General features: G+C 34.3%; 1 protein-coding gene across 2 annotated transcripts in view; it reads right to left on the minus strand.

Moving 5' to 3' along the window:
• Positions 1-18,572, minus strand: part of LOC109423294 (rap guanine nucleotide exchange factor 4) — a 957,479-nt gene extending 938,907 nt beyond the window's left edge. Inside the window, exon 1 of one of the 2 annotated variants that reach the window (XM_062854198.1) lies at positions 17,420-18,572. The gene's annotated coding sequence lies outside the window, so the exon portion shown is untranslated. The remainder of the gene's footprint in view (positions 1-17,419) is intronic. The other variant, XM_029870605.2, reaches the window with a different exon arrangement.
• Positions 18,573-21,306: the final 2,734 nt, after the last annotated feature.

Raw genomic sequence — 21,306 nt, forward strand, 5'->3', positions numbered from 1 at the left:
CCATATCATCATCATCTCTCATCTTTCATTTATCATCTCCAATCTCTTATCTCTCATATTTCATCTATGATACAGCAGCAAGCAGAATTTAAAGCAGATTTAAAGCTGAAATATGGCTTATATAAATGCTTATTAATTACCTGGGTAATGTTTATGATATCAAATTCCGGATTTCTTTCCAAGTATTTTTCAGATTTAATTTTATTTGTGCATTGGTTCGCCATTCTGATTTGTAGTTTTAAGTATGCGCAAGAAACAGAGATAGCTGAATAACACCCAGACAACCAGTAATCGAATAAGATGTTGCATAGGATGATAAAGTGGAGGCTATATGCGTGCATGTCTCCATTTAGGCGCATGTAAAATGTACGCATATCGCCTCCACTTTAACATCTTATACGATCACTGGTTGACTGGGCAGTTTCTTAAGCTGAAGTTTGCTCAAGATATGTTTGTTCAGTTCTTATACAGCTAAAATGTTGCTCAATGCTCACCTAAGGATTCACAAATCTCCTAAAAACCAAAACCCTTTTAAAACCGTTTATGGTTCACAGGACCCGTTTCCATCAGCCTCCTTCCCCTTTTGAACGTTAATTTCGTTGTCAAACTTTTCCAGTGACGTGGTTAAATAGATACTCCTCCGCTGGTCAGATCCCGATTGACTGACAGTCGACGGTGATGAATAAAACATCTCTCGATACCCAACCAGAGTTCAATCAGCACCGTTTGACCCGACCTAGGTCCGTTCCTCCATGCTGTTATCGCAAAAATACCCATTTCGACTCACAAAATCAATTCAAAAAGTCACCGGAAAAGTTCCCTTCGTCCCATTTGACAATCCTTATCGCGTCTCTCTCGTACTCACAACCGGCGCGCGTATGGTATCGGATTGATCACTTACTGTCATCTATCGAATGGAAACTTCCCTATCTTTGTGCAGCCAGCAGCTTATAGTTGGATACTACAGCCAGGCTAAGGACAAAAAGGATTGAACCGGTGGCGCGGAGCAGGATCCGATCAATCTTCGGTTCAATAATTCACTTCTGCAGAAAAATCCTCGTGCTCGGGTACCACCCACGTCATCGTGGGCAACCCTCCCACCACTCTATCCCATCAACCGGGCGTGAAAAGTGATGGTACGGGAAAGCTGGGATAAAACGTATCTCGAAGGGGAACGGTTCAATGCAATATTCACTTTTGTAATGAGGTCAGAGTAGCGAATTGTCAGATTATCCCTAAAAGGGATACCTTCATGGCATCAGTTTCGTCACCTCGCTGAGTGTGTTCCATCAAAGACGAGCTCTGAAAGGCGCCTGGGGTCCAATGGACCCCAGGTATCCCTTTTAGGGTTAAAGAGGGTCCTTACAAACGATCTTAGGCACAAAGTGTATCGTTTGTCCCAATGTTTACAGATAATGACACAATCTCTAAAATGATTGTAAGCGTCAAAACTGGAGCTACATTTACTATGTAGTTTTCAAATTGTGAATAATTAATTATTATTATTATTATTATTATTATTATTATTATTATTATTATTATTATTATTATTATTATTATTATTATTATTATTATTATTATTATTATTATTATTATTATTATTATTATTATTATTATTATTATTATTATTATTATTATTATTATTATTATTATTATTATTATTATTATTATTATTATTATTATTATTATTATTATTATTATTATTATTATTATTATTATTATTATTATTATTATTATTATTATTATTATTATTATTATTATTATTATTATTATTATTATTATTATTATTATTATTATTATTATTATTATTATTATTATTATTATTATTATTATTATTATTATTATTATTATTATTATTATTATTATTATTATTATTATTATTATTATTATTATTATTATTATTATTATTATTATTATTATTATTATTATTATTATTATTATTATTATTATTATTATTATTATTATTATTATTATTATTATTATTATTATTATTATTATTATTATTATTATTATTATTATTATTATTATTATTATTATTATTATTATTATTATTATTATTATTATTATTATTATTATTATTATTATTATTATTATTATTATTATTATTATTATTATTATTATTATTATTATTATTATTATTATTATTATTATTATTATTATTATTATTATTATTATTATTATTATTATTATTATTATTATTATTATTATTATTATTATTATTATTATTATTATTATTATTATTATTATTATTATTATTATTATTATTATTATTATTATTATTATTATTATTATTATTATTATTATTATTATTATTATTATTATTATTATTATTATTATTATTATTATTATTATTATTATTATTATTATTATTATTATTATTATTATTATTATTATTATTATTATTATTATTATTATTATTATTATTATTATTATTATTATTATTATTATTATTATTATTATTATTATTATTATTATTATTATTATTATTATTATTATTATTATTATTATTATTATTATTATTATTATTATTATTATTATTATTATTATTATTATTATTATTATTATTATTATTATTATTATTATTATTATTATTATTATTATTATTATTATTATTATTATTATTATTATTATTATTATTATTATTATTATTATTATTATTATTATTATTATTATTATTATTATTATTATTATTATTATTATTATTATTATTATTATTATTATTATTATTATTATTATTATTATTATTATTATTATTATTATTATTATTATTATTATTATTATTATTATTATTATTATTATTATTATTATTATTATTATTATTATTATTATTATTATTATTATTATTATTATTATTATTATTATTATTATTATTATTATTATTATTATTATTATTATTATTATTATTATTATTATTATTATTATTATTATTATTATTATTATTATTATTATTATTATTATTATTATTATTATTATTATTATTATTATTATTATTATTATTATTATTATTATTATTATTATTATTATTATTATTATTATTATTATTATTATTATTATTATTATTATTATTATTATTATTATTATTATTATTATTATTATTATTATTATTATTATTATTATTATTATTATTATTATTATTATTATTATTATTATTATTATTATTATTATTATTATTATTATTATTATTATTATTATTATTATTATTATTATTATTATTATTATTATTATTATTATTATTATTATTATTATTATTATTATTATTATTATTATTATTATTATTATTATTATTATTATTATTATTATTATTATTATTATTATTATTATTATTATTATTATTATTATTATTATTATTATTATTATTATTATTATTATTATTATTATTATTATTATTATTATTATTATTATTATTATTATTATTATTATTATTATTATTATTATTATTATTATTATTATTATTATTAGTTTTTATGCAACCATGAATCAAATTCTAACAATCATGCAACAATAATGATAGGGGGCATCCATAAAGTACGTCACGCTTAGAGGAGGGAGGGGGGTTCTGAAAAGTGTGACAAGCAATGTAATAAGTATAGGAAAAACCCGTACGAAGGGGGGAGGGGGGTTGAAAAATCCCATTTTTGGCGTGACGTACTAAATGGATGCCCCCTAATGTCGCAATCTACATTTGTTGTGATATAGGTTTGTCTCAACTTGAAAAAAGAATGATAAACATCGTACATCGCACGTTTTGGCCTTGTATTGCAAATTTCGAGGGGTAACTTCGAATATGTAAGCTTTACATAATTGAATACTCATGAGCTAAAAAGCACGTCTCAAAATTAATTTCTGTTTTGTCACGGAAACAGTATTTTCCAGATAATGCCATTATTAACACAAGTTAATACGAATGATGAACTCCACGCCTTTTTTGTCGTTTGCTTTAAGTTTCTTTTATCCGACAATTGTCTTTTCTTATGTGGCAACTTGTCAACAGAATGCGCATTTTGCATCGATTCCCCCTTATTTGATTTCGATTGGCTCAGCAGTCAGTTCAGTGTGTACTCCTCGTCCAAATCGAAAGAGCAGCACTCTTTAACCAGGGTTGAAGTGCACCATCATCACCTGCAATAACCACGTTAATCATCCAATTAGTACATTGCTCAACGATCAAAAAGTGCTCCCCAGTCGGTTACTTAACTTCCAAACCGTCGACGACGACTAGGTACAACGGCTTTCCCATTAGCACAGACGGCATTTTCGGTTGGTCGTGTGCTGGTCAAACGACCAGAAACGTGCTAATGGTCAAGCTGTACGGACCCTGCCTGGCCCCAGAGCAGCGAGAAAATTGGAAAGTAAAGCAGAGTAAAACGACAGTAACAGGGGAAGTAGCAGCAGCAGCAAAAAAAAACTTTATTTAACGGTGACTGATTTCAGAAAGTCCAATCTTCTACAGAGAACGGAGGATAAATTACGGCTGCTTCAAGAAAAAGTGTGGAACAGGGTAAGCACGAATACGGACCTAAAGTTATCAGGGTGCTTATTGCCGACCCTAGATTGGAAAGTTTTCATTTTATGCTTATGATGACATTCGCTTTATCTTTATGAGGAAAATATACCATCCTATTAGTTGTCATGCTTTCTTCTCGATGACATCAAGGATTCATTCGAATCATGCACTTAGAGCCGGAAGGAGGCCCACTTTCTAAGAGTATGTTTTTGCCTATCTTGATACCTTGTTGGCTACAAAGTAACTTTACTCCAACGTCGAGCGTATACCCGAGCAGAAAAGAATGGCAACAAAATAACATATCGAGGTATTTATCTTAAATAACATTATTCCTCGATATGCCCTTCATTAGGTGGACATAAGAGGCAAAATAACAAAAATGAATACCACAATTTTGTATAAATAACACCTGAAAAATAACAAGTCTTGTTATTTCAATAATAAATGCATACCATATATTTCAAGTGCTCTATTTGTTATCCAGAAGGTATGAAATAACAAAGTTATAACATGTCTTGCTATTAAATTGATCATTTTTCGATAGCTCCATGATATAATAACAAACCTTGTTATTCTGTTATTTTCCCAGCTAAATCAACAATACCACATCAATACCTAACTTTGCTCAACTACCTCCATTTGTTATTGTGGTGTTCTCAAAACATTGCGTAGAATAATGTAGCAATACCAACTTGAGGTATTAGAGCACAGGTTGCTCTTTGCACGGTATTTGTAAGGTATGCCCTTCTGCTCGGGTAGTAGAGCACCATCTTCGTCAACGGGCGATGTTCCTCTACTTTCCCCGAACGTGTAGGGATCACAGATCTTCTTCACCCATGTGCAGCCAGCGCGTTCGCGGCCACCTACAAAGTCACCGACCTCTACCTGGTTCCCTGCTGAATATTGTTCTTGCTATTCTTTCTTCCGACATTTGCACTACGTGTCCAACCCACTGAAGTGTGCCGTATTTTATACGTTCACATTATTCGCATCTTTGTGCACATGATACAACTCGTGATTCATGCATCTGCGCCACACTCCATTTTCCTGTTTCCCACCAAGAATTGTTAGTTATGTTCAGTCTGTGCGGTCTCTGGCCGAAGACGGTGTAATTGTCTTTTAAATGGCCCTATTTGCAGATGAAATATTATTTTTCACTTCACAGGAAACGTCATTGTCACATGCCATGGAACCCCAACAATCACAACCTCAGCACTAACACCACTAGGTCTCTCTCTGTCTCTACCCGCTATCATGTACATCGTTTTGATAAAGTTAATCGTCAACCCTATCCTAGCTGTCTCTCCCTTCGCTGTCCGAAAAGCCGAGGAGTATGTGCGACCATGTGATGATAGAGTCATTCCTCTGCACGCCAGACCTCCTAATCGCTCCTTCGAGTGCAATATTGAACAGCAAATTTGAAAGAGCATGACCCTGTTTCAATCCATCCAAAGTCACAAACGAGGTCTGCGATCCGAATACTTGATTTTGATGCATCTAGCGTTGCGCGTATCAACCTAATAAGTTTCGCCGGAAAACCGAGTTCTGACATTATCTGCCAAAGCTCATTTCTAATCGTACGCTACTTTGAAATCAATGAACGAATGGTGAGTCCGCAAGTTAGGTCCCCGAAATTTATCCCTCACGAAAACCAGCTTGGTATTCGCCGGCGAAGGACTCTTCAAGAAGTCTCAGTCTGTTGAAGAGAACATGCGGGGTAATTCCTCTGTTATTGGCACACTCTAGTATGTGCCTTTCTTGTAGATTGACAGGCAATTAATCATCCTTCCAAATCTTTACAATAATCTGGCGGATTGATTGATGTTGCTGCTCGCTTCCGTGCTTAAGAAGTTCGACCGGGATCTCGTCATTTCCAGCAGCCTTGCTGTTTTTCAGCTCCATAATAGCCTTCTTAACCTGCTTGACCGTCATCCATTATGGTAATCCTGTTCCTGGGGGCTCCTTCACTGTTACTATTCAACAAATCTTCGAAGTGCCCTTTCCACCTGGCTGCTATTATTGTTTTGTCTGTCAGCAAATTTCCATCCCAGTCATAACAAATGGCGGGGACTGGCACAGTCTTGTGCCGCGCACCATTGACAGTTACATAACACCACCGCATATCGTTTCTGTCCATACTTTCCTGCGCTTCAGCAATCACACTTTCTTCGTGCAGCGTGCGTATTAATTTAACAAAAGTATTAAAGAAAACTGGATGCATTGTCTCGTTTTTTTGGTTTTTGAGTTTTTTTAATATCAGAGAATTTTTCCAAAATCGGTTTCCATACAAAATCTCGTGGAGGGATCAAGGTGTTCCCTGTTTTCAGATTTTTATATTTTTTTTTATACCGAGGTTTTTAAAATCGGGGTCAAATTGATCTCCGGGTCGAAATTGATCAAGCGTGTTTCCGTTAGATTAGGTGACTTCAAAAATTTTGCTTTCAAGTATCGTGCAGTTGGAATCAGATACTAAACGATATTTGTAAGGAAACTATTTGGAACATGCTTTATTTAACGGAAAAACGTCTGATCAATTTCGACCCGAAGATCAATTTGACTCCGATTTACGGTACCTCAATTGAATTTCATTTTTTATATCACCTTTCAACGGCTTGAAAGCTCATAAAAATGTGTATTTCGGCCCAGCTTGGTGTGCAAATTTAGAAAATTAAACTTTTTTATGAATCGTTGGATTTAATTCCAAAATGAACCTTTGGATAAATTGTCGTAGGAGTTCATAGAAGGAAGTTTTAAAGGAATCTTTAAAAATTCACTGATGAAAACCTTAGAAGGTAATCCTTGAAAGAGTTTCTAAAGAAATACTTGTGAGAATTACTGAATCAGCCCCTGCAGGAAATCTTTAAAAAACTCGAGGAGGAACTCCTTGAAAAATCTTCGATGAAATTACTGGGGCAACCGTAGGAAGAATTCTGAAATAGTTTTAATAGTTTTCTGAGAAATCATGGAAGGAGTTTCTAAAGGAAATTTAGGAAATTGAAACGAAATTCTTGATGGAACCACCTTACACCAGGAATTCAGAAAATAACAATAGAAATTCTGGAGGAATTTATAAAACTAATCTTGAAAGAGTTTTCAATACAATTCTTGAATAAATTCTTGAAGAAATCCTTGCAAGATTAACTAATCGAATCATCGAAGGGATTTGCGGAACAATCCTTTAAGAAGTTTCTGTAAATTATTGACCCAATTGGTGAAGGATTTCTTGGGACAATTCACGGAAAAGTACTTGGTGGAATTCATGAGTAATTTTTGAAGAAACACCTGTGGGAATCCTTGTAGAAATTTCGGAAAGAATGTTCACGAGCATGAGTGTTTCGTGTTATCCCCGATGGAATTCGTGCAGGGGTTTTTGATGGAACCCTTGAAGGAATCTCAGAAAGAAGGATCAAATCTGAAAGAACCTTTGAAGGAATTCTTGAAGCAATCCTTGTAAAAGTTTCTGAAGGAGTATTTTTGGAAAAAGAACTGAAACATTTTTTGGAGAAGTTACTGAATTTCTAAAGGAATCATCCGATAAATTTCTGCAGACATCCCTGGACGAACTCTTGAGAGAAATCTTGGTGGAGTTTAGGAAGGTGTCCTGGGAGAAGCTGCCAAAGTTACTTCACTGGAGGATTTTTTAAAGTATTCTTCTGATGAATTTCTGGAAGAATACGTGATAAAATTATGGGCAGAATTCCTATAGAAGTTCCTGAAAGTTCTCTGAGAAGAGGAATTCCTAAATAATTCTATGAAGATTTTTTTTATTAAAGAATCCTTGAGAAAATGCCTGAATGGTTCCTTGAAGGAGTTCCTAAAACAACCATTGAAGGAACCCTTGGAAAAAAATCAGTAGAAAGGCTTTGAGAAATGTGATTTTTGGAGGATTTTCTGAAAATCCTTGAAAAAGTTCCTGAAGGTATCCTTGGAGAAATAACTAAAAAAAATCCTTGAAGGAGTTAGTGAAATAACCTCTTGAGAAAAGTGTTGTAGGCGTTTCTGAAGGAACATGTCCTTCGAAAAGTATCTGCAATTGCATCTACAGAGGAATTCCTGGAAGGATACATGATAATACTTCAGAAAATAAACCTTGAATAAGTCCCTAAAAGTTCTCTGATTTTTTTTTAAGTTACCATTGAGAGTTTTTTTTTCAAAGAAACCATGAAGTATGCCTGAAAGATTCATTGAATAAATTCATAACAGAATTATTAAATGATTTGCGGAAAAACTTGAGTAGAAAAGCAAAGAAAAATTCTTGGATATATTTTCAGACGATTTTCCGATAAAAACCCTGAAGAAATCATTCGAAAATCAGTACTTGACCTCTGCTCGGATAAGGACTTAACGAACAACTTGTTTCTGTGATGTTTTTTTTAATTTTTAAATGAATCTATTATAAGTTTTTTGCATAACTCACTAATCATTCAACAATACTACCGTTTATACTAAGTCAAGTGCTATCAAGACCCAACCTTTACGAAGAATATATTACAATTGAATTGAACAGGTTTCCCCTTCTATCCAATGCTATCAAACACAAATCGTTGAAGGATTCAATTTTCCGCCAAACTAAGCTTGAAATCGATTCCAGTCATCCACCTCACGACGATGATGACGACGACGACCATGACACCAAGAATTCTCACCGCCGACACAAATTTTCCTTACCGTGGAATGCTGGAAGTATTTCTCTCCACACATCAGCACGCAAATAAAAGGGAGCACATATCGCCAGTCACTTTTTTTTTGTTTTTCTCTCATATCACCATCATCGTCATCATCATCAGGATCCGCTTTCCCGGCACCAAAAATGATGATCATAAAATGGCATTTTCCCTTCTGCACCACTCACACTCGTCTCGGTTTGGTCGGTTCTTCATATTCAACAAGTTTCAAATTACTCTTTCCGCTGGTGTTTTGTCCCTCGTATCAAATTCATCGGTGGCGGTGGTCTTTCTTGGTTCTTGAACTGTGAGTTGGGGTGCCTGCGTTATATAGGTACATATAGCGTCAAACAATCTCATTGCTGACACCGTTCTGAATCATTTTTGTAGAACAGCATGGAGTTTCAGATTAGATACGAAATCAGAGATCGGTACGGTGTCGTACGAATTCGTGTCCTAGTGAAATGGAACTTTATGAATGCATCGAAGCGTGACAACGGGTTATTAAAGTGATAAAAATGTTTTAACTGGCACTTGTAACGAGAGTATTTAATGTAACAAGCATACATAGTGCATGACATGCCACGCTTCGCGGGTCGTCGGTCCCGCCATCATTGATGAACTCTAAAACTTCATTCGATTCGGTTCACTGGTTTCCGAGATATGACAGCTCAAAAAATACTTGTCTAGAAAATAGTGTTTTACCGGAACGGTTCTAGCTTCGCGAAAGATTAACCAATCGAGCTCAAACTTGTACCAATGATGCACATATAATAGCTTGACTAACAGTACGCTATGAAAAGTTACAGCATATTGAACTTTTTTGTGGGAGAAAAAAAATCATCAATCCCAACCATTTTGGTTATCCCCTGTAACTTTGATATATGTTCTTTTCAGATCCGTGCAAATTTGTGTGCTCTACACACTTAAATTAAATTGCCGACCTCAGCAAACGGATTGCCGAGAATCCAACAGCTGAGAATCCGGTAATAATTTTCACTGAATCTCGGTAAAAGTTTTACCGAGATGTCGTTAAAACTTTGCCGAGATCTCGGTAATCCAACTTTTTACCGAGATCTCGGCAAAGTTCACCGAGACTCGGTAATGGTTTACCGAAATCTCGGTAAAAATTTTACCGAGAATCAGTAAATATTTTACCGAGATATCAGCTGTTGGATTCTCGGTAAACCGTTTACCGAGATAAATTTCTGAATTTAAGTGTGTACGAAGGTGTGGAGTGTGAATATAGTTTAGTGTTATTCCCCTTGCGTGTCCTTCCCCTAGCAAGCATCAGTGACAGCCAGCACAATGACGAGGTCGACAATGTGAAGCTGCCTCATTGAGGAGAGAAGCTTTGGCGGAGCATGTAGCCTTCATCGTGTGGTTCCGTATAATGCCAAGTGAATCTACTGCAGTTTGCTAAGATGGCGGGCAACGGGTTGACCCAATGAGTTACGTAATATTCACAGAAGGAGTCCAAGGAGTTTGACAAATGTGTTGATAACTCGTGTCGGATCTGCAAATTTAAAAATAAAAACAAACTGAGTTTAAACAGTGTCTAAGGGTGCCCATAAAGATTTCAAAATGTCATTGTTGTACACATTGCATGCACTTTCTTGTCATACTAATGTGGTCTCTTATCACGGCATAAATTGTATGTTGTGCAACAATGTTATACTGGTCAACAGTGGGGAAGTAAGCAAGATTGTAGTCACAAACTGCTAATAAATCACAACATGTCCAAAGTTTGGGATTCATATATTGACTAGTAACTTAAATTGTAACCTCGTTTTTAAAAAGACACTACACCGTCTTCAACCAGAGATTGTACAGACTGAACAAGCACTAACTTATGACAACGGACAACACACACCCAGTGGCCCAGTGGAGAATTTTCCGTTTGACGAAAAGTTTTCCCCGACTGGAGCGGGAATCGAACCCACACTCCGAGGCTTGCGGAACGCCTAGATGACTAACGCCTCTAGCCGCACGGCCACGAAGCCCACGATTATGTTGACCAGTGCGTGCTATATGTTTAATATTTTCCCCAAGAAAAAGGGCGAAAATATTTTTATTTGTTTATTAACATTGAATCTTTTACAGGAATCAGCTTGAAAGCATCAAAATAAACAGATTTTTAAAAGTTAAAACGCGTTAAATACTTCCTCAGACCATTTGAATTCAACATTTCAATGGAATTTTTCCTTTGATTACATATTGCTATAGTTTCAACGAACCTAGGAATTTGCACAGTGAAGGCTTCGAAATGTCCGCTAGAAGCGAAAACCGTGGGATGCACTCTCTAGCCGCAGACGCAACAACAAGCAAACAGAAACCTCTCTTAGCTCCCATACCTAGGCGTTGGTCTTGCAGTGCGATCGATCCCGTTCCGATGATGTTTTGTGCCTCTTCTTGCCGGTAATCTGAATGCCTGATCCGATTCGGTCGCGTGCTGCTACGGCGGCGCGGATTTGCATTCACGTGGGATGCGTAAATTGTGACGGCATTGACGACGGTGCGGTAGTGGCGGGTGCAGCCAAGCTGCAGAAGTCAAGCATTACGGGAACTGGATTTCAGGCGTGTGGCAAAAAAAAAAACAACTCCGCTCTCTGTTGTCAACGAGGCAATTTTTCGCCACAGCTGCTATAAAACGGGCCATTTTTTAGTCGATTGTTCACGGTTATTGCCTCGTCACCCATGGGGCAAGTAGTTTGATTGTCGATAAATTTCAGAATAGTGATAGACGATTAATGTTCTTTTTTAGTTCGCTATTTTAGATATTTCTTTAGATTATGCTAAGTATCTTCCGTGTATCGAGCAAGTAGTCTTTGAAGTCTTTGAAGCGCTTTGAGAGAACATCAAAATTTGAGTTGCCACCCCTTAGGCTGTCCCAAAAAAAAGCGATGTTCCAAAAGTCAAGTTGCTCAGCCACAAAATGAAATAGTACATATTTGCAGGATTTTTGTTACACTTTTTATTTCCTAGAAAGAACAGTTGTTCAGCCAGGAGAAAAAAAAGCAATATTTTGTAATTATTTTTCAATTTCTAGATTTTTGAAACTTCTAGATTTTCCATTATTTTCTTCTATGTACTTCTAGACATTCTTGAATGATACTGGTTGTTTTTTTATATTTTTGTTTCAATTGACCGCAGAACTATTGTTTGGGCATTTTTAAACAAATTTGCCTGTACCAGTCATGGCATTACCTAAAGAAAACTACAGGGGGTGGCCAAAATGTTTGGGATAGGCAACTTTTTTTTCGCTCACAAAAAAGTTCAACATGCTAGAACTTTTCATACAGTGCATCAATAAATCTCAAATTTTGACTGTTCGTCAACCTATTATATGTGCATCATTATTGGTACAAATTTGGGCTCGATTGATTAATGTTTCGCAAAGTTAGAACCGTTCGGGTGAAACACTATTTTTTAGACAACTCATATTTTGAGCTGTCATACCTCGAAAACCAGTGAACCAAAGTGAATGAAATTTTGAACGTACACTAACAATATTTAAATGCTTCCCAAATTATTAAAACATAGATACTTTTTGAGCGTTGAAAAAAGTTATCATGGATTGACACTTTTTGGATTTTTCTCGAAAAAAAAATTTTTTTACATCAATGTCAATAAATGTTAGTGTTGATATCCAAAGATTTTTCACTTCTGTTCTCAAATTATCTCTAATCAGATATATTAGAGCCTATTTAGATTGAAGCAAGAACACATTTCGTCATTTTTGTGTGGTATTGTAAATTTGACTTATTTTCCTCCATATGGGTAAAAATTTCTACCCGGTATAACTTAATTCGCCGTGAGAAAATATTACATTTTATAAAGTCGTATTAAGTATCAATATATTGTTGATAAACTTTAAAAAAATCATTCAATTCAGTACACTGGTTTCCGAGATATTACAGTTCAAAAATTAGTTGTCTAAATATTAGTGTTTTATCCGAACGGTTCTAACTTCGTGAAAAATTTATCAATCGGGCCCAAATTTGTAGCAATTATGCACATATAATATGTTGACAAACAGTCAAAAATTGAGATTTTTTGATGCACTCTATGAAAAGTTACAGCATGTTGAATTAATCGTAAGCGTGGTGGTTTAAATGGTAAAAGGTTTGAAATTCACTATGGGCAATTTGAGGTACTACAGTCATAACTGGTACACTGAACCTACTATGTTCATTCATTCATTTAAGTTTTATTTTAAAGTACTATTTGTTCTATTCTATTCTAGTGCTTGCACAGCAGGTGTTGAAAAGCATCCTGAAAATATCAGAATTTCTTGTATTTTCTTGTCAATATTATCATTTGCAGCATATCAGCAATGTCGTAATACACACACTCATATTCAATGTCGCTGTTCAGTGTTCGGTAAATATTTTACAGGAAAAAATCGGAAAAATGAAAAAACAACCGTATTCCGGTATTTATCGTCCGTTTAACAAGAGTTCGGTATTTTTTTTACCGATAGAATTGTGATTAAGTCAGCATAACAGTACGCACTGTGAAATGGAGATACAGGTCGGACTCGATTATCCGGAGTGAGATTCTGATGCTTTTCAAACACATATCTGGAGAACGGAATGCTCTACAAAGCTGAAATTTTGACTTTTTGTTAAACCAACCTTGATTGGTGATCAGTCAAAGATTCAGCTTCCTACATCATTCCGTTTGCGAGATATTAATGTGGGAAGTGCCAGAACCCGACTCCGGATAATCGTGTCCAACCTGTATTACCTTATCATGTAAAAAAGTACCGAACAATTTTGTTACGTTTATGACCAAAATTCGGTAAACTGTTTGCTTTTTGTCAAAGTGGTCACATTGTTGGTTTGTTTCCCACTCCAGTTAACACGGCTAGAAAAGTTGATTTGCTAAAAGAATCTGATGGGTCACTTCAGATTCTTTTAACAAATAACACCAAATCAACTTAAAACTGAAATTTGTAGCAGAATCTATCAGTGTCTCTACGGCAATAGCGTGAGTATTCATACAATAATTTTAATGATTGCGCACACAAATAAACAAAATGACGTTCCAGATCCTCCTGCGCTCCATTAACACGAAAATTTGGCTAGCTGAAGGAACCCTCAAGCAATCTATCAATGTTCAAGCAAATATGTACCGGAAAGAATGTAACTTTACCACGTTGCACAAAATTCTGCTCAATAAATTAAGAAAACCTAAACTGTGTCCAGTTTTTCAATTAAATAATGTACCGAAATACTATAAACCTACAAAAGAAAATAAAGAACTACCGAATTTCTACGGTAATCCACGACTCAACTTTACCGGAGAAATTCGGTAATTTTGGACAGCTCGTCCAAAATCTAAATTTCCGGACGTTCAGTAATCATTTCGATTACCGAGCGGATTACCGAACGTTCAGCTGTTGAGATTTCGGTAAAAATTACAGTATACTGTATAAAAATCTAAGTGTGCAAATATTGAAACGGCCAGGCCCACTGTATTTGAAGATAGTTAAAAAAGTTGCAAAAAAATCTGCCTAAAAATGAGTTATCTTGAAGGATATTCGCTGTATGATTTATTATGCGAAAATTTTGCGATAGATTTCGTGATTTTCATACGTTTCTGAGGGTTTTGAGTAAGAGGTTTTGGCTGGCTTTTTTTTTCAGCAACGTTAACGTCACTCCACTAAAGCGCTCCTGGGATGGGCCTAAACCTATGCTTAAGCGTCATTACTCGCTTTTTGAAACGAAAAAAATGATGATCCCTTTCCGATTGTACAGAAAAGCCACATTCAAGGCAGAGCTTGACAATTTATTTGCAAAAATTATAATTCATTTTTAATCAGAACAATCTCACCGAAGCCGTCCAACCTTCATAAATTTTCAACCGATTGACCGATTTTAAATCTTTTGCGAATGAAAAGATCATTATCTTCTAGTATTCAAGAAAAAATATCACAAAACAAAGTTAGTTCACTATAATATGCAAAATTGATCAAAAAATCAGTTTTATGATTTTCACAATGATGGACCACAACGATCATACATTTTTATTTTTTAACGAAAATTCGACAATTTTTACATAACATATCAAAAAACTAGAAATGTCGTCCTTTAGCTGTTTTTTTTTTTATTAAACTTTTGTGCTCATATACGTATGGAATGACCAAGCGTCTCCATCACTTTAAAAATGCCGTTTATTTTATTTTTTTTTATTTTCATATATTTATACTGGGTGAATTTCAGTAAGTAAAAAAATACCAGCGAAGTCGCATAGAGGATCGTGGAATTGAAGCGGCAGAAGGCTGCCGAATTGAGTCATGTATTATTTAATTTTAATACATAACAGGGCCTGTCCATTAATTACGTAAGGGTTTTTGGGGGGAGGGGGGTTTGGAAAATCTTACGCGCCATACAAAAAATTTTGGGTTCTCATACAAAAAATCTTACAAGGGGGGGAGGGAGTGTCGAAAAAGCGCTAAAATTCCCTTACGTAATTAATGGACAGCCCCACAAGAGTACAAAAAAAAACGGCAAAAGGTTATTGTGACCAGAGCAAATTGCAAATCCATAGAACATCAAAAAGTGCTCCACAAGGAAAGAAAACATGTACCATGAAAATGTGCAATATATCCTATAAATAATTGAAAACGTTTCGCATTCTATAGAAAATGATCCGGTAAAACATTGAATTTTCTCATCAAAAGTGTAATTTTTCACCTATGAATAATACTGAAAGGCTTCAAAATAAAATGATAATTGAAACATATTATCTCGGGCTGTCTATTGAAATGGTTAACTGCAACGAAAGATTGGGGTGACTTCGGGTATTAATCAACAAGTTTTTTTCTTTTTGTCATGATAGGTATTTGTCGGCCAAATTGCCTGAAACTTATTATATATAAATATAGTCTCGAAATCAGTATTGATTTCAAAAATGTGTAAGAAACCACCATGGCATTCACATTGACTATTCGAATGTGGAGAATGAGATGTTCCGCAACATTTTTATGTTTATTTTTTTCATCCATTAACGCTCTAAAAATGAATAAATTAATTAATAAATGAATAAAAAAAAAATAAATAACTAAGTAAATAAATAAATAAATAAATAAATACACGCTAAGATCAACTGTACTTTATTTCTATCTGGGAGCAAGGTTCAGAGCAGAGCGTTCATGATTAAAAAAATTTTTAATCATGATTAATCATTGATGATTAAAATTCTAATTTCGGTGATTATTGATTATGATTAATGATTAATTTGATTTTTAGGATGATTAAAGATTATGATTAATGATTAAAATTGGTTTATCTGTGATTATTGATTATGATTATTGATTAAAAACGGCTCATTGATTAAAAATCATGATTAATCAATCATAAAAACTGGAAATGATTAAAAGGTTTTTGCTGTTTAAAATATTTTTGAAGTTTCAAAAGTAAAAGTTACTTTGTCTGGAAGATTTTTGAAAAAAGAATCACACTTAGAACAGCATTTGTGACCAATTCAAGTTGGATCATATGTTTTACATGGTGAATCATTTTTGGTAATGAATGATTAATGATTGATTAATTGTTTTTCCTTATGATTAAGATTACTGATTAATGATTAAATTGCGAAATCAGTGTGATTAAGATTAATGATTGATGGTTAAATAAGAAATGTTAGTGATTATGATTAATGATTTTTGATTAATCTTATTCATTAATCATTAATCATGATTAAATTTATGATTAATCATTAACGCTCTGGTTCAGAGCTCCTTCTTAACACACCTAGTGCATTAGTATCATTTTTTACCCAAATCGTACACTACTTCAGCGAGCTATTCCCAACGTTATGCATTGGGAAGGTTAACATCTACAAATTATGTTTTTATTAACGTTTAATAAAGTCAAATCAATCAATCAGAGTTTATTTTAACATTTCTACATTTGATCCTATCTGTTGATGTCATATAAATAATAAATCTTCAATACGATAGCTATCAGAGCCTTATCTATCTCGTTTCTATTAGGCAAATTAGTTTTCTAAAAAAAAATCCGTTTTTAATGTTAAAGTAAACGATAAGGTATTCGCGCTGTTTTAATTTGTACAATGCATTCAATCATTGCTTGCTATACACTGTACCAAGAAAATGCATCAGCTATTCGCGCGATAAATGAAAGGTTTAATATATACGACAAAATCCTGTAGCACTAAAACATATCACTATTTTTTCTTAGAAAATATCATCCAATAAAACCGTACTCTACTGTACTCTTACCTTCTTCTCAACGCAGATCTGCACAAAAAAACCGCTTAAAAGATGTTGCCCACCGCTGGAATCGCTCTTTAATTCATCGGCGTTTTATTTCGGAGGCGGCAAGTAAAACAAGTTCACCTACTCATCGGCGTCGCGTCGCGCCGTGTTGTTTGCAGTTGGTATTATTTTCTGCTCGTGTGCCACAATATTTGCAAAATAGAATCACTTCTGAAGTTGTTCACTTTATTTGCGATTGAAACTTTAATTTTTTGATGATTTCACATTTTACAATTTTTACATGTCACTTTTTTCACACTTTTTTCTTATACACCAGTAGTCGAATGACGAAGGCTTTCAAACAGAAAAAAGGTCGGATGTTGGGTTCCCTTGAGAATTATCGATCCTTTTCTTCGTTACTTTCAAATTGAAAATTCACGGTCTGGTTCCCGGGATCACAGCTGGACCTTGTTCGTAGCACTGAACTCCCAGCAAATGAATAAATTGACCAATGTCACACTTCCCTACAGAATATCCGTTTCACTTACATTCCCATTTCTTTTGAAATCATCTCATCATAAATTTGCACCAAACATCCCGTTTCTCCGCTCCGCACCGCTCACATCTTGAGCATCCCCAACAACAGGTTACGCATCACAACCGCACAACACTAGTGTGGCCTACCACAACTTCAATCACCGTCGTTACCACGTCGTCGTCTTCTCACATGGCGCGTAGGAGGACCCTCTTGGGTCCACCGCTCTGGCTCACTTTAAAAAATCAACCTGTGCCCGTGGTGCTCGGCCCCACGAAGATAGCTGAAAACCGACCAGTAACGCCTGTAACGTTTCACTTTACTTGCAGCACCAGCACCATCCCACCCACACTCTGACTCGTGCACACCTTGTGAACCTTCTCCCCCCGCGCGGTTTTGGACTCCATACAACCGGACTGAAATCGCACGGCACACGAATTTTGCACGTCTACACCGGACTCGCGTTCGAAACGAACTGAATCTGGCGGCTCTCGGATTGCTGGCTGGAAGGCTGCTGCTGCCGTCGTCGTCGTCGTTTCTGGTGCTGCTAGAGCAAGTTCTTCCGCCCCCTCGGCAAGCCGCCGCCGTCAAGGTACGAATAAGGTTCTGTTCCTCCGGTTGTCCCCTTGGCCGTCCGCGAACTACCCAACGCGCGCAACCAGTCTACCAGGATTCGGCCTCGGATGCAATGTCGTTGATTGCAGTGGCGAGCTCGAGCATGCTGCTAGCAGCCGGGACATTCAACAGGAAGCAGCAAAAACAGAGAGCGAACGGCGGCGTGAGCTGGGAAAACTAGACTTCGGTGAGCGCGCGGAGAGATATCCTTGCGTGTTATCAGCAGCACCAACGCCGCTGCCGTCTCTCGGAATGATAACCGAGATCGTGGTTCGGTTTGGGTTTCTCCCTTGTTCTCGTAAAGGTCGTCAGCTGGTGTGGTGAAAGTAGACTCGTCTGCGATAAGCACAAATGCAGGTGGAATGGTTTGTAAAAAATGCAGTAGATTTGTAGTTGAACTAGTGATTTGAAATCACTGATTTCTTCTGAAATCTCTCTTAGATATACATTCGGAATTACGTAAACAAATTTCTTTAAAAAAAATTTGAAATATTTCAGATCAAAAGAATATAGTACAATTATATCAAGTTCTATTATTGATACCTGAAACTGCTAAAAACTTGATTGTAATAAGAGGTCAACAAACAATAAATAAATGAAAAAAGTTAGGCCGATACAAATATTTGCTGGCGGCCCAACGTGTCACAAGCTCACTCTTTCGACTCGTTTTAGCGTGCCTGCAAGAGACTGGTGCGCCGCGAAAACAGATTGGGAAGCGTGACTGTATGTAATAGACGAATCTTAGAGGGAATCTCTGAAAAAATAACTGGAGACATTCCTTCGAGAATTTCCAATGGATCCCCTGAAAAAGTCCATGAAGGAGTCTATACAAAGAACTTGAGGAATTCCTGCAAAATTTCATGGAAAACTTTCTAGAAAAACATTCGAGAAATTTCCAAAGAAATTAGTGAAGGGATATGTGCAGAAAACCCTGGAGGAATATCTGAAATAATCCCTGAAATATTTTGCAATGGAAATTCTGGTGTAATTACAGGACGAATTCATAAAAGATTTTCTGGAAGATTTTTTAAGAAATGATTTTAGACGCAAATGGGGCACGTTCAGTGCAGTACTAGGTTTGTAGTAATGAGCTGAATATAAGTATGGTGAGAAGGCCAATTTTCCGTTTCTGCAATGAAATGGTGCAAAAAGTGTGGGTTTTATGATTTCTTGCCTAATTTGATGCTGTTTGAGCAAAACTTTGGATTACTTTGTTGTTTATGTTGCAAGAAATGGAGAAAACCTACAACACTGTTGTCCAAAGCTTTGCTCAATCAGCATCAAATTAGGCAAGGAATCATAATACCCACGCTTTTCGCACCATTTAATTGCAGAAACGGAGAATTGACCTTCTCACCATACTAAAATTCAGCTCATTACTACAAATCTCTTACTTCGCCGATCTGTCCTATTATGAGAAATCACTGGATAAATCTCAAGAATCCATGAATTCTTTCTACGAAACTATGGAGGAATTTTCTAATGGAACGATGAAAGAGCTTCCCAACAGAATCTCTAAAAGAATTCCTGAGGGCGTTTTTCGAGAAATTCTTGAAGGAATTCTGATTTTTTGAAGCAATTTCTGAAGCAATATGGAAAGGGATTTCTTCAGAAAATTACTTCAGGGATTTTTTTTCAGTTGTAGGAATTAGTTTAAAAATTCAACTGGTTATCTTAAAATTTTCAAAAGAATATTTTGGAAAATTTAATATATGGGAAGTTACGTATTTTCGGCAGTTTTGTTCTCTTCGTCATGGGTTTTTTTTTGAAGATTGTACGACATTTCCCCGAAAATCAGTTCCCCAGAATGAAGTTTCCCTGAAAGTTCTTTCCCCGAATGTGCCATTTCCCCGATAAACGTTTCTCCGAATGTACCATTTCCCCGAAAAGAGTGTTGCATCTTCCATTTAACATTCTTCAAGCATCAGCTGACGCTCACCACGCTGACGTAGTACACGTGGGCCATAATGACCTCAATGCACAACTAGGGGTCTGGTCATTAGGCCAAAGTACGCTTAGCCAAAGTACGCTTAGCCAAAGTACGTCAGGCTGAAGTACGTTAAGCCGAATGAGTTGTTCAGCTGAAGTTCATAAGGCCGAATGGGTCAGTAGGCTGTTTTCCTAATTTTCTTTATAAACGATGTTCAAATTTGGTTTTGAAGTCCTAGAAGATGTTTTGAGTCCCTTGAGTTTCTTAACATTCCTCGAATCTAACGCATTATATGGATACTGGGATATACAGGGGATAGACAAAATGATCGGGACAGGCAAAATTTTCCCTTCACAAAAAATATTCAAATAGCTGTAACTTTTCGAAAACTGCATCAAATATTCTCAAATTTTTACTGTAAGTTGATCGTCTAGTTGTGTATCAGTGGACAAAATTTGGAAAAGATCGGGCTATTCTGCACGAAGTTATAAAGATTCTAGAAAAAGGTATATTTATCCGATAGCCAACTTTGAGCTGTTATATCTCCGGATTCAATGAACTGAAGCAATGAAATTTTGATCATTTATGACTTATATAATGAGCTTTGAAAAACTTTTGACTTAACTTAAAATTCTTAACACGGAAGAAAATTATAACGATTAGATTATTTTTCTAATAAAACACCAAATTTTCTTCTTCCGACACGAATGCACCCTTCAGGTGTAAAGTGTCGTAAATACATTAACAAACAAACAAACAACCAAATTTTCTTAAATTTCAACATCGTTTCAAAATTCAAGATGCCAATAATAGTTCATTTATATTTCCTCT

The sequence above is a fragment of the Aedes albopictus genome, chromosome 2 (genome assembly GCF_035046485.1).
Source record: "Aedes albopictus strain Foshan chromosome 2, AalbF5, whole genome shotgun sequence".
NCBI classification, from domain to species: domain Eukaryota; kingdom Metazoa; phylum Arthropoda; class Insecta; order Diptera; family Culicidae; genus Aedes; species Aedes albopictus.